The sequence below is a fragment of the Aedes albopictus genome, unplaced genomic scaffold (genome assembly GCF_035046485.1).
Source record: "Aedes albopictus strain Foshan unplaced genomic scaffold, AalbF5 HiC_scaffold_302, whole genome shotgun sequence".
NCBI classification, from domain to species: domain Eukaryota; kingdom Metazoa; phylum Arthropoda; class Insecta; order Diptera; family Culicidae; genus Aedes; species Aedes albopictus.
In genome coordinates this window covers 22308-32919 of record NW_026917093.1, presented here as the reverse complement: position 1 = coordinate 32919, position 10612 = coordinate 22308, and the positions used below count along the sequence as shown (strand labels likewise).

Below are 10612 nucleotides of genomic sequence, written 5' to 3'. Positions count from 1 at the left end.
AAAATTGACTGGCTACACTGGCAAATCGTTTTACACCTACCGTTTTGAGCCTGTGTGGAAGAAACTCGTTCTTCTCCCTGGAATCGCGTGCAGTGCAATGAAAAGAAGCTGTATATGCTGTATGCGCGGGTGCCACTGTGTTGGTGCTAGCTTGCTTGCGTGCTGTTTTGTTCAATCCGCTCACCACATCATCCCAGTAGTGTGTTGTTGATTCTGTGTAGTGTAGTGGCACATCGCGTAGCAGGACACCGTTCGTTCGTACGCGTATCTCTCGGGGGATGTAAGTCGAGTGAAAAAGTGGACCTTCGAGATACAGTTGTAGTCGTACTCGCGGAGCAAAACGTTCGACTCCAAAACAACGTCTGCAAGTTTTACGTGTTTTATCGACATTTTTGATGATATTTTAAGCGAACAAATGCAGCATTGGAAAAGTAAGTGCATTGCCTAGGTAATTCCCGTGGAAAAATGGAGCAAAAAGTGCATTTAATAGTGTTTCTAGTGACAAGAAAATTCGCGATAGACGCGAAAATTTTGCAAAAGTTTTCGTAGTTGGGGAGTAGTCGTTGCATGTTGTACGGTACCAACACAACGGTGTGGTTCAACACCGTGTGGATAATTTCCGAGGGAGAAAATAGCTCCGCCAGCAGTTTTGTGTGAATCTGTGCTTGCCATTCTGTGCCGGAGCGGAGTCGTGGTCGTCGTACCATGCAATGGTCGTACGACGGGAAAATTACGGCGAACAAAGTCGACTGACGATGACTACGACAACAGAACTGAATTGCCGTGAATAATCCTAAAACTGAAAATAGCCTGTGTTCTTGTCGGTTGGCGTTGGCGTTGTGCATGCTTTTTGGCTTGGGCTAGTGGCGACCATGGTCACGAATGTTTGCCAATTCGGAGTTGGTAATCTACGTTTTGTATATACGATTCGAATATGTGGATTGCCAGTGTCGGGATGCTTGTAAACAAAAAGCACGTGCCCGCTAAGTACAAGCGTTTTGTGAGTAAAGTGCGAATGATTTAGAGGAATTGCCATGTTTATTAATGAAACGATTAACGTGGAGCAGCTGAGATTGCCAAATGCAGTGAATGATTACGAGTGTTCTGCTTGCTGAGATTATTTTAGCTATTCAACAGAAATATAGAATTTTTAAAAATAATCAAATTTGCTTAGATATGGATGTGAAGTGTATGTAAGCGCAGTGCATCTTAAAATTGATGACTACATCTAACGTACTGGTAAAATGTTATGTTAGGAGTGATTTGCTTAACAAAACTATTCAAAAGTGGAATTGTGAATGTCTGTTCCTGTTGGATTTATAGAAAATGAAAATCTCGCGACCAAGAGCAAGAGCTACTAGACTGTGCTAGAACTTTATGATCCATTCAGACAGAAACCTAAAAATATTCTTCTATTAGGGATTTCCTAAGCATGAAATTCTATGGATAGGTTAGTGTATTATCCTACCAATGATTTTACAAAAATAAAGAGAGACGAACCACCCAAGAGCTGAAAGTCTCAATAATAAAGATAAATCTATCAATCAATCAACAAAAATAAGGCTTTGGTTGTAAACATTTTTAATATGATTTTACTCAAACATCTGGTTCCAGCTAGCATTCACCACTATTATTATCGTTGTTTAACATCTTTAGAGATCCATGATACCCCTACTCACTAACAAAAACTTATTTCCGTGACAGTCGTGGAGTTGTAGAGGGGATCTCGGTCTTTAGTAGCAACTCGCGCCATAATAATATTCCTTCCCTGCGGTAAGTTACTCCCACGCTCCGTTTGTTGATTTCCTGTGCAATTTCGATTGCTCTGATCAACCACGAAGTAGCAACTACGAATTGTAGGGTCATCTATGCTCATGCTCATGCGTTAGTGATCCACGATACTGGAATTCTACCAGGCACAAGGAAACCCTGCATATACAGTTGACTCTCTACAACTCGATGTTGAAGGGACCATCGAGATAGGGAGAGATCGAATACAAGAACCAATTTGAAATGCACACTAGATTGAAAAACCGTCCGTAACTAGGAAAAACCGTCAACAAACAAATGTCACTTCGCTTTCTCAGAATGTTTTGCACCTAAGAAACGAGATCTAGCAACCTGTTAAAACGGGCATATCGACATATGGAGAGAAAATCTAGAACAAAAACGAACGAGATCGCATCGAGATAGAGTGATATCGACTTGTAGAAAGGTAAAATGTATGCAGATTGAAGGGACTGACCAAACCATCGAGATAGGGAGAGATATCGAGATGTAGAACATCGACATGTGGAGAGTCGACTGTATCTTCTTCTTCAGACAACCTCTGGTTAAAGACGATGTAGGGTATCGCGCCACTTGGGCGGTGGCTTCTATATTCGTCTGTTTTCCACTATAACTCAGTCAATTTTGAACCAATTGACTTGAAATGTTGTACACGGGTAGATACTATGCCTATCTCACCACATTCCAAAAGTTGTGTCAATTGGTTCAAATTTAACTGAGTTATAGTGGAAAACAGACGAATATAGAAGCCACCGCCCAAGTGGCGCGATTCCCTGGTGTCTTTTGGAAGCATTTGCGGGGTTTTTCGGCTTTTCGGCATGGGAAAACTTGTGTCGCCACCCTCGCCCTGAGCTCAGTTGCACAACTGTTTGAGCTTGTAGGGTTTGAACCTATGCCAAAGCAATCTACCACAACTAATTAACAGTCGTTTAACTGATGGCTTCTGAAAGCTAAACAAACTGATGAGCTTTATTTGGACCTCGGCTACTTTCAATTGCGTAAATCATGAAATTCTAACAAATTAGCAAATTTTCCAGTCCGATAAGGGTTCTCGAAGATAAAGGATTCTTTGCTGTTCAATTACGTCCTTTTCGGCATTTCTATTGAAAGGATCAATTTATTGTATCCAGGATCTCGAATGTCGTTTGGCCAAATCGCGATCAAAAGAATTCAGAAAAAGTTTTTGACATTCTAACTGCCAATATGATCATCAGAATTATTTCCTTCTTTTAATTATAGGCTATTCTTTCTAGTTTTGCTATTCAGGAATTAGTTGGCGTTGAAACGGCCTATATTTTATCAAAGATTTTTTCTTCTTTGACAAACAGGCTGTTCTTTCAGTTCTTTCAAATTAAACTGAGGCTGGGAACATTGGTATGGTCACTTAACCTTCCAGGACGCGCGCCATCAAGCAACCGAAACTTCACCGCGCGCACGTTGTATACAACGAGCGAGGTTTTTTGGTGGCGTTGTACTTTTTACAACAGCGCGCGCGCTGAAGGGTTAAGTACATCATTCATTTTTCGGCCAAATGACCCTTTCGGTCAAATGGCGTTCGGCCAAATGACCCGGAACCATCTAGACGTGCACTTGGATAGTGAGCTGTCTTCTCAGCAGCACATATTGTATGCTGTCCGTACTTCGTCCAGAAACCTCGGCTTTCTGTTCCGTGTCGGGAACGAGCAGCTGTATTGCTTTCTGGTGTGCTCAGCTTTAAAGTATTGTTCGCCGGGATAGAAGCGTTACTGCTGTGGCGCAGTGGATAGAATTGAAGCTGTACATACCTACAGCGAAGGTTCATCCGTTTTGCCATTCGACGCCTTCCATGGAGAGACCCATTTTCGTCTTCGTCTACGACAGCCGCTGTCAGCTCATCCAATTAGAAAGTTTAGCAGTTCGTCGGACTGTTGCACATACCCTGCTCATCTCGGATGTGTTAACATCAAGGATCGATTGCCCGGTTTTGCTGAACAATATCCAGCTGCATGTGCAAAGTAGAGTTCTACGAAACCACTGGTTTCTGCAAATTCCTATCCGTCGCACAAACTATGCCGTTTAAAGGGTCCCTTAGTGGTCTTCTTAGAATTTTCAACAGGGTTGCAGATGCTTTCGACTTTCACTTGCCGAGAGAGGTAGGACCATTTGGGCAGGAGCACCTATTTTGGGCACTTGCTGCTGTATCTCTGCAAATTTTCAGTTAATTGATTTTATTTTTGGAATACGATAAGATACGCACAGAATCTAGCCATGTACAAAATCTCATATAAGTTGGTTTGAAATTGACTGAGATATAGCAGCAAGTGCCCAAAATAGGTGCTCCTGCCCAAATGGTCCCAGACCCTATAAGGAATGCTTTTATGTAGATCTATTTAAAATCATTATGGCATAAGTTTGTTAGTCTGTTGATAGTAGCCAGTACAAATACTGGCCCAGTCGAACATCAAGTCGCAAAATTCTAAGATTTCAACCTGCCATCGATCAATACATGAAGTTTATTTTGAAATAGAACACCAGCTTTTACGTAAGCACACTTTCAAAACAAATAATAATTTCTTGAACAAATTGTGTATTTTGCTGTCGCCGTTCTTCGTTTGCTTCTCGGTAACTGCCAAGGACTGCTGCCTACGACATACACCTCATCGCACTCTCATCCTCATCACTGCCAGATACGTAATCGAAAAAAAGCTTTTCTTTTTCTGTGTCACTCAATCTTCTTTTGTCGGGGTGCAGACACCCGCCGCGCCGCTCTCGGTAGCATACCGCTGAACCAGCAGTAGTCAAGATCATTCATTCTGTTTGCCATTCTTTGGATTTTCGCGATTCTCAAGCTGTGCCTGTGCGTGATGGTTGTGTGGTTCGAGTTAACTCAACATGCCCCTGCATGGTGAGTGATATTCTTTCAAGAGTGTGACTCACTTTTCACTGGTACCGATACCCTGTATGAATATACTTACACACCTCTGGATGGTTGCCACCGAATATTGTAGATGCGTACATGTGCATCACTTGGAGTTCACAAATACACGGTCAGTTAACCAAACGCACAAATACATCGCCATCGGTCAACTCTTGCTACACACGGCCTTACCGCTACGTCATGTAGTTTTCAAAGTCGTCTTCGTCGCCGTCACTATACCTATCTGCCTTTGAGCTGCAATGGCTTGGACTAGAGATTTGAGAGGGTGGGTTGCTGTGGAGGGATCCCAGAGACGACAGGTCGAGGAAGCTTTAAGAGAAAGCCGAGCGTACGACTTTTTTTCTGTTTTATGGGCGCAAGACCAACGGGACAAGTTTGTGACTTTGATCAGATTGGCAGCCATAAAGTTAATTCATGGTTCAACACGAATGCGTATTTAGCATACGGCACACGTGACACTTCATCGAGATAAATGCGGCTCTCGACTCTGGTAAACATTGCAGTTTATTTATGTTTTTGGGTTTGTGTGTTGTGCTTTGCTATTTGGCTAACGCTTTTTCCTCCTTTCTTTGTGTGACGTTGTAGTCTCCGCTGCCTGCCGAAAGACATGAGAGAGTGGTACCAGTCGCAGCGGTAATCGAGTGGCAAACATTTGTTGTTTACTTTTGATATCGAATGTTTATTTTTGTGATTCATTCAAGAATTGCAATTTTACACTTGACTTTTGCCATTTCTAGATTGAGTTTAAATAAGGGCGAAAGTAACATGAGAGAGTTCTCTTCATCGACTCTCTCTTCTGCAAATTAAAATGACAAGATGCAAATTCAATCGAACTTTTTTACACTTAGACGCTAGATTGTATCGCAACCTAGCGATTTATGATCAAAAAGTTCAACAATACTTGCATCTTGTCACTTTAATTTGAAGAAGAGAGAATCGATGAAGAGAACTCTCTCATGTTACTTTCGCCCTTATTTAAACTCAATCTAGATTTGATGGGCGGTCACTGGTGGTGTACACAACGTATTATTGGATTATCTATTGAACTCTACGGGTGTGTGGTTGTCACACACGTTCAGAAGCAAACCTATTATAAGTATTTGGGATACTTCTGAATTTGCATGCATTCTGAAATTTGAACGCATTCTGAAATTTGCACGCATTCTGAAATTTGCACGAGATGGAATCATCGACGAACGAAAACATTTTCAAGACTGAATCACAAATTGGATTTAATTTTACGCGCATCATGTAAATACGTGTTCGTAGGATGTCAACAAATCCATTTCATCAGAAACGTAGAATCAGTATAATATTTATAAGCCACCATCTAACTCAGTGGAATAGCCGAGAGGTAAGAGATATGCCTCACAATCAGCGGATCTGGGCACGAATCCATGCCCATATTTTACTTTTATATGTTTTATCTGTTGATTCGGTTCTAGCGATTACTAGACGCTAGAAACTAAAAAGTTGCATTTTGGGGTGTCCTCGAAAACGAAAATTTACATGTTTTGACCTCTGAATTTGTGTCACAATGCTCGCAGGTTCAGCAATCAGGAATCCCAAAATTACATGATTTTTTCTAGGTGTGTAGGGTAATTCATGTATTTTGGACAGGCTGAGGACAACGTTGAAAAAATCGTCCCCTAGCTTCTTTAGAAAGCAATTGATTATTTTGCAAAGTTGCTTATACGCTTATAATAAGATTGTACGTTGCGTTCCTGGTGACAAAAACCTTAACGAAAGCATTTTAAGCTGAGAAAATCACAATTTCCGATCGCCTGTATGAATTGCATTTTGGACACCGAATATATGTTTTGGACACCCTCAGGTATATATAATTTGGACAGGGCAATTATCTCAATGTTTAGCCATGAATACTGCTAAATCATGGAAGTAGCATAAATTAACAAATATTTTCTTACAAATAATCAAATTTCTCCGCTTAACAGGCATCTATTTTAATAACTATTACAGTTTTTGTTAAAATCGAGGAAATATCGCCAGACCCACAGAATACGCCTCCATGTATGCAATCGCACAGCATCCCCACACTGAAATAAATTTTGTTGTGAAAACTACCGATTCCATAGTAAAATTACTAACCGTACCTATGATTCTCAACCAACAACAATTTCCAGTTAATTCCACTAAAACACTGTCAACTTAACTAGCAGTGCAGTTAACATAACCAAAAATAATCCTAATTTAACAAATGAGCATTGTATTTTTAACCATACTGTGTTGTAAAATGCGTGTCCTGGAAAAATTAACAATGTTTTGTTGTTGAGATAACTATGCATTTAGTTAAATTTACTACAATGCATTGTAATTCCAAGCATATTTCAGTTACCTTAACAGATTTTGTTGTCGGTTGAGAATCATAGGTACGGTTAGTAATTTTACTATGGAATCGGTAGTTTCCACAACAAAATTTATTTCAGTGCATGTAGTTCGTCAGATGACCAAAATATATTTACAGTAGAAAGCTTGTTATGTATTTTGGACACCACCTATTTTAAGCGTTGTAGATGAATGTTAAGATATTGGCTGCCTGATGCTTCTTTATTGAACATTTTTCATTGCAAAAAGGCTTTTAAATTTCTTACAATTATTAATTTAACCATTTTGAGGTGAATATTGTATGTGACTGTGAAGTCCCTATGCTTGGATTATATCTTCCAGGAAGCTTTGATTTCAGGTATGTGGTCGATGGCCTTTGCAGTAATGATTAGAATAGCTGAATGTATAATCAATGGCAAACAATTCTGTAAGAATCAGATCCCCAAGTCATCTGATATAGTTATACTGATCATGACGCTGCATAGTATATCGAACATTTGTCGAAGTCAATGTGCCGGGAAAATATAATTCCAAGTTGGAGAGAATATTACAAACTGAGGGAGGGTAATAGGCCCAGTCAAACCCCTGAATGGGCAATGTGGGTTAGTTTATGGGAATGCCATTGAAGGTTTGTAATATTCTCCGAGGCTTTCGAAATCCAACAGGGCGCGTCCCCGGGTTGCGGATAGGGGGAAAAGGGAGATTTTTCACATTTGTACTGTAATCAGCCAATGTGGTATTATCTCCTATGGTGTTGTAGTGCGAATGAATGATCTCATTCTATGGGAATTCGAACCTTGTAATGTATTGTTTATCAACTTCAATTTTCTAAGCTTGATAAGGTTTTGAAGACAAACATGAGATGAGAGAATTGCCTAATAGGAAAGTCACATCAGCAAAGCTTTTACATATGCAAATGCTATCCATGGGGTCATGTCTAGCATTTAATATGTATGGCAATGACTGATTCTTACCTAGCAGGGGTACTACAAGACCACGCGGACAATTCGATTAAAGGCTTAATTGGGGATAATATATTTTCCAGAACTGAAGGGACATTTTTTCCGGGGTGACTGGCGAGTCGGAGAGGGTAGAAGTTTCCGTTTGTTATAATTGACAAAATTAACAATCGGGCGCTTTTTCTTTCTATGACTTGCTTGGTATTTTGTGGATTATTGTTTTTTGGTTTTGGAAGGTATGCGATTCACTATTGAGCCTTAAAATTATTTTGCATCTGAATAGCATTGATATCGTCAAGTCTGCACCAACACCCTAATCCCACACCAAAATACCCTTTTCCTATCCCATGGCGTTTATGTGGTCAGCAAAGACTATTCAGCCATTACCCCTCCTTATCATCGGCTTTGGACTGACTTGCGCTCTCATTGCCCCACCAAATGCTGCAAAATGAAAATGAAAATGAAAAAGGAAAATGAATATTGTATGTGACTGTGAAGTGTATGTCGTCTTGCATACCTGTGCATTTGAGGGGTTTTAGAGAAATAATTTACATTTTCGATAATTTTGAAGTAAATTCTTAATTGTAAAGCGTATTTTCAACGTAAGTCATCAGAATAGGATCTATTTGATCCAATAATCGATATTGAGAAGTATCTACTTTTATTAGCTCTCCGGAACGATGCATACATCGCCGTGCATGTCTAAATTATATACATGTCCAAATTATATTTTTTACCCTAGTCGCTGTTGTTCACATGTTTCCATAGTTCTATAACTACTCAGGTTAGCAATAAGCAGTTAAAACGGCATTTATTGAGCACTATATGCGCCTTTACAGCAGCCTATTAAATGTTGATCTGCTGTATATGCGCTATAAGTGCTAATTAAATGCATGTTTTGGTCCAATATACAGCTGATGAAATGCTTATCCCTCATATACCCCAGTTTGTCATAAATATTCTCCGTGCAGTTGAAACACGGAATTTTCGACTAGCGAAGTTGCATTTTTCTCCAAATCTGTATGTCGGACCTAGCTTCGGAAGTGATGCGCTGTATAGCGGACCATGTTCACTATACATCGCACTATTTCCGAAGTTAGGTCCGACGCACGGATTTGGAGAAAGATCAAACTTCGCTAGTCGAAAACTACGATTTTCAACTAAATTGAGAATATAAACAAAAATATTTGCCGCTGCACATTTTCCGACTTCCCTTTCTCTTCTATTTTTTTCTTTCACTCTCCAATGCAACTTTAAAGGCTGAGGCACGTTTTGAAATGCTGTTACCATGGCTTTTACTGTGTTTTTGCTGATTTCGGAGAAATTGAGATTCGATCACTCAATGCTCTGGTTGACGACGTGCTACAGTATAAGCTTAGATGATCAGATAATGTGCGTTGGATTAAATTTTTTGATCTATTTAAGGCTTGAGTAGTTGCTTCGTCTTGCTATGGGCATGTGCTGATAATTAAATCGATCAAGGGAACCAATTACAAAATTTATTTAGCAAAACAGATACACTTTTTTTTTTTTTTCTTTTTTTTTTTTATTTGTGAATTTTAACTTAATGCTAATTCTTCACACAAAACAGATACACGGCTTATTCAAATGCTTATTGATTATCTGGGTATGTCATCGATAATCTCTTACGTCTTTTAATTGTCTGGCTCTATATTACTACTGCAACTTTGCCTGTTTCGTCTCAACATAGTATTCTTAAAGTGTTTCGAGAGTTTCTAAGTAATCGTTGTTACTGACAAAATCGGGTCACTTATGTAATATGATGTACAGGGGATGGCCAAAATGTTTGGGATAGGCAACTTTTTTTCTCTCACAAAAAAATTCAACATGCTGTAACTTTTCATAGAGTGCATCAAAAAATCTCAAATTTTGACCGTTTGTCAACCTATTATATGTGCATCATTGGTACAAATTTGGGCTCGATTGATTATTTTTTCGCGAAGTTAGAACCGTTAGGGTAAAACACTATTATTTAGACAACTAATTTTTGAACTGCCACATCTCGAAAACCAGTGAACCGATTTGAATGAATTTTTTAACGTTTATCAACATTATATTGATACTTAATACGACGTAATAAAATGTAATATTTTCTCACGGCGAATTAAGTTATACCGGATTGAAATTTTTACCCATGTAGAGGAAAATAAGTCAAATTTACAAAATCACACAAAAATTACTAAATGTGTTCTTCCTTCAATCTAAATAGTCTCTAATATATCTGATTAGAGGTAACTTGAGAACAGAAGTGGAAAATCTTTGGGGATCAACACTAAAATTTATTGACATTGATGTGAAAAAAAAATACATTTTTTAGAGAAAAATCCAAAAAGTGTCAATCCATGATAACTTTTTTCAACGTTTTAAAAGTGCCTATGTTTTAATAGTTTGTGAAGCATTTACATATTGTTAGTGTACGTTCAAATTTTCATTAAATTCGATTCACTGGTTTCCGAGATATGAAACCTCAAAAATGAGTTGTCTGAAAAAAAGTGTTTTACTCGAACGGTTCTAACTTTGCGAAATATTAATCAATCGAGCCCAAATTTGTACCAATGATGCACACATAATAGGTTGACAA

At 39.0% G+C, this 10612-nt stretch overlaps 1 long non-coding RNA gene across 1 annotated transcript in view; it reads left to right on the top strand.

Moving 5' to 3' along the window:
• Positions 1–6: 6 nt before the first annotated feature.
• Positions 7–10612, top strand: part of LOC134284553 (uncharacterized) — a 30644-nt gene continuing 20038 nt past the window's right edge. The window contains exon 1 of the long non-coding RNA XR_009995834.1: positions 7–431. This is a non-coding gene — a long non-coding RNA (uncharacterized LOC134284553). The remainder of the gene's footprint in view (positions 432–10612) is intronic.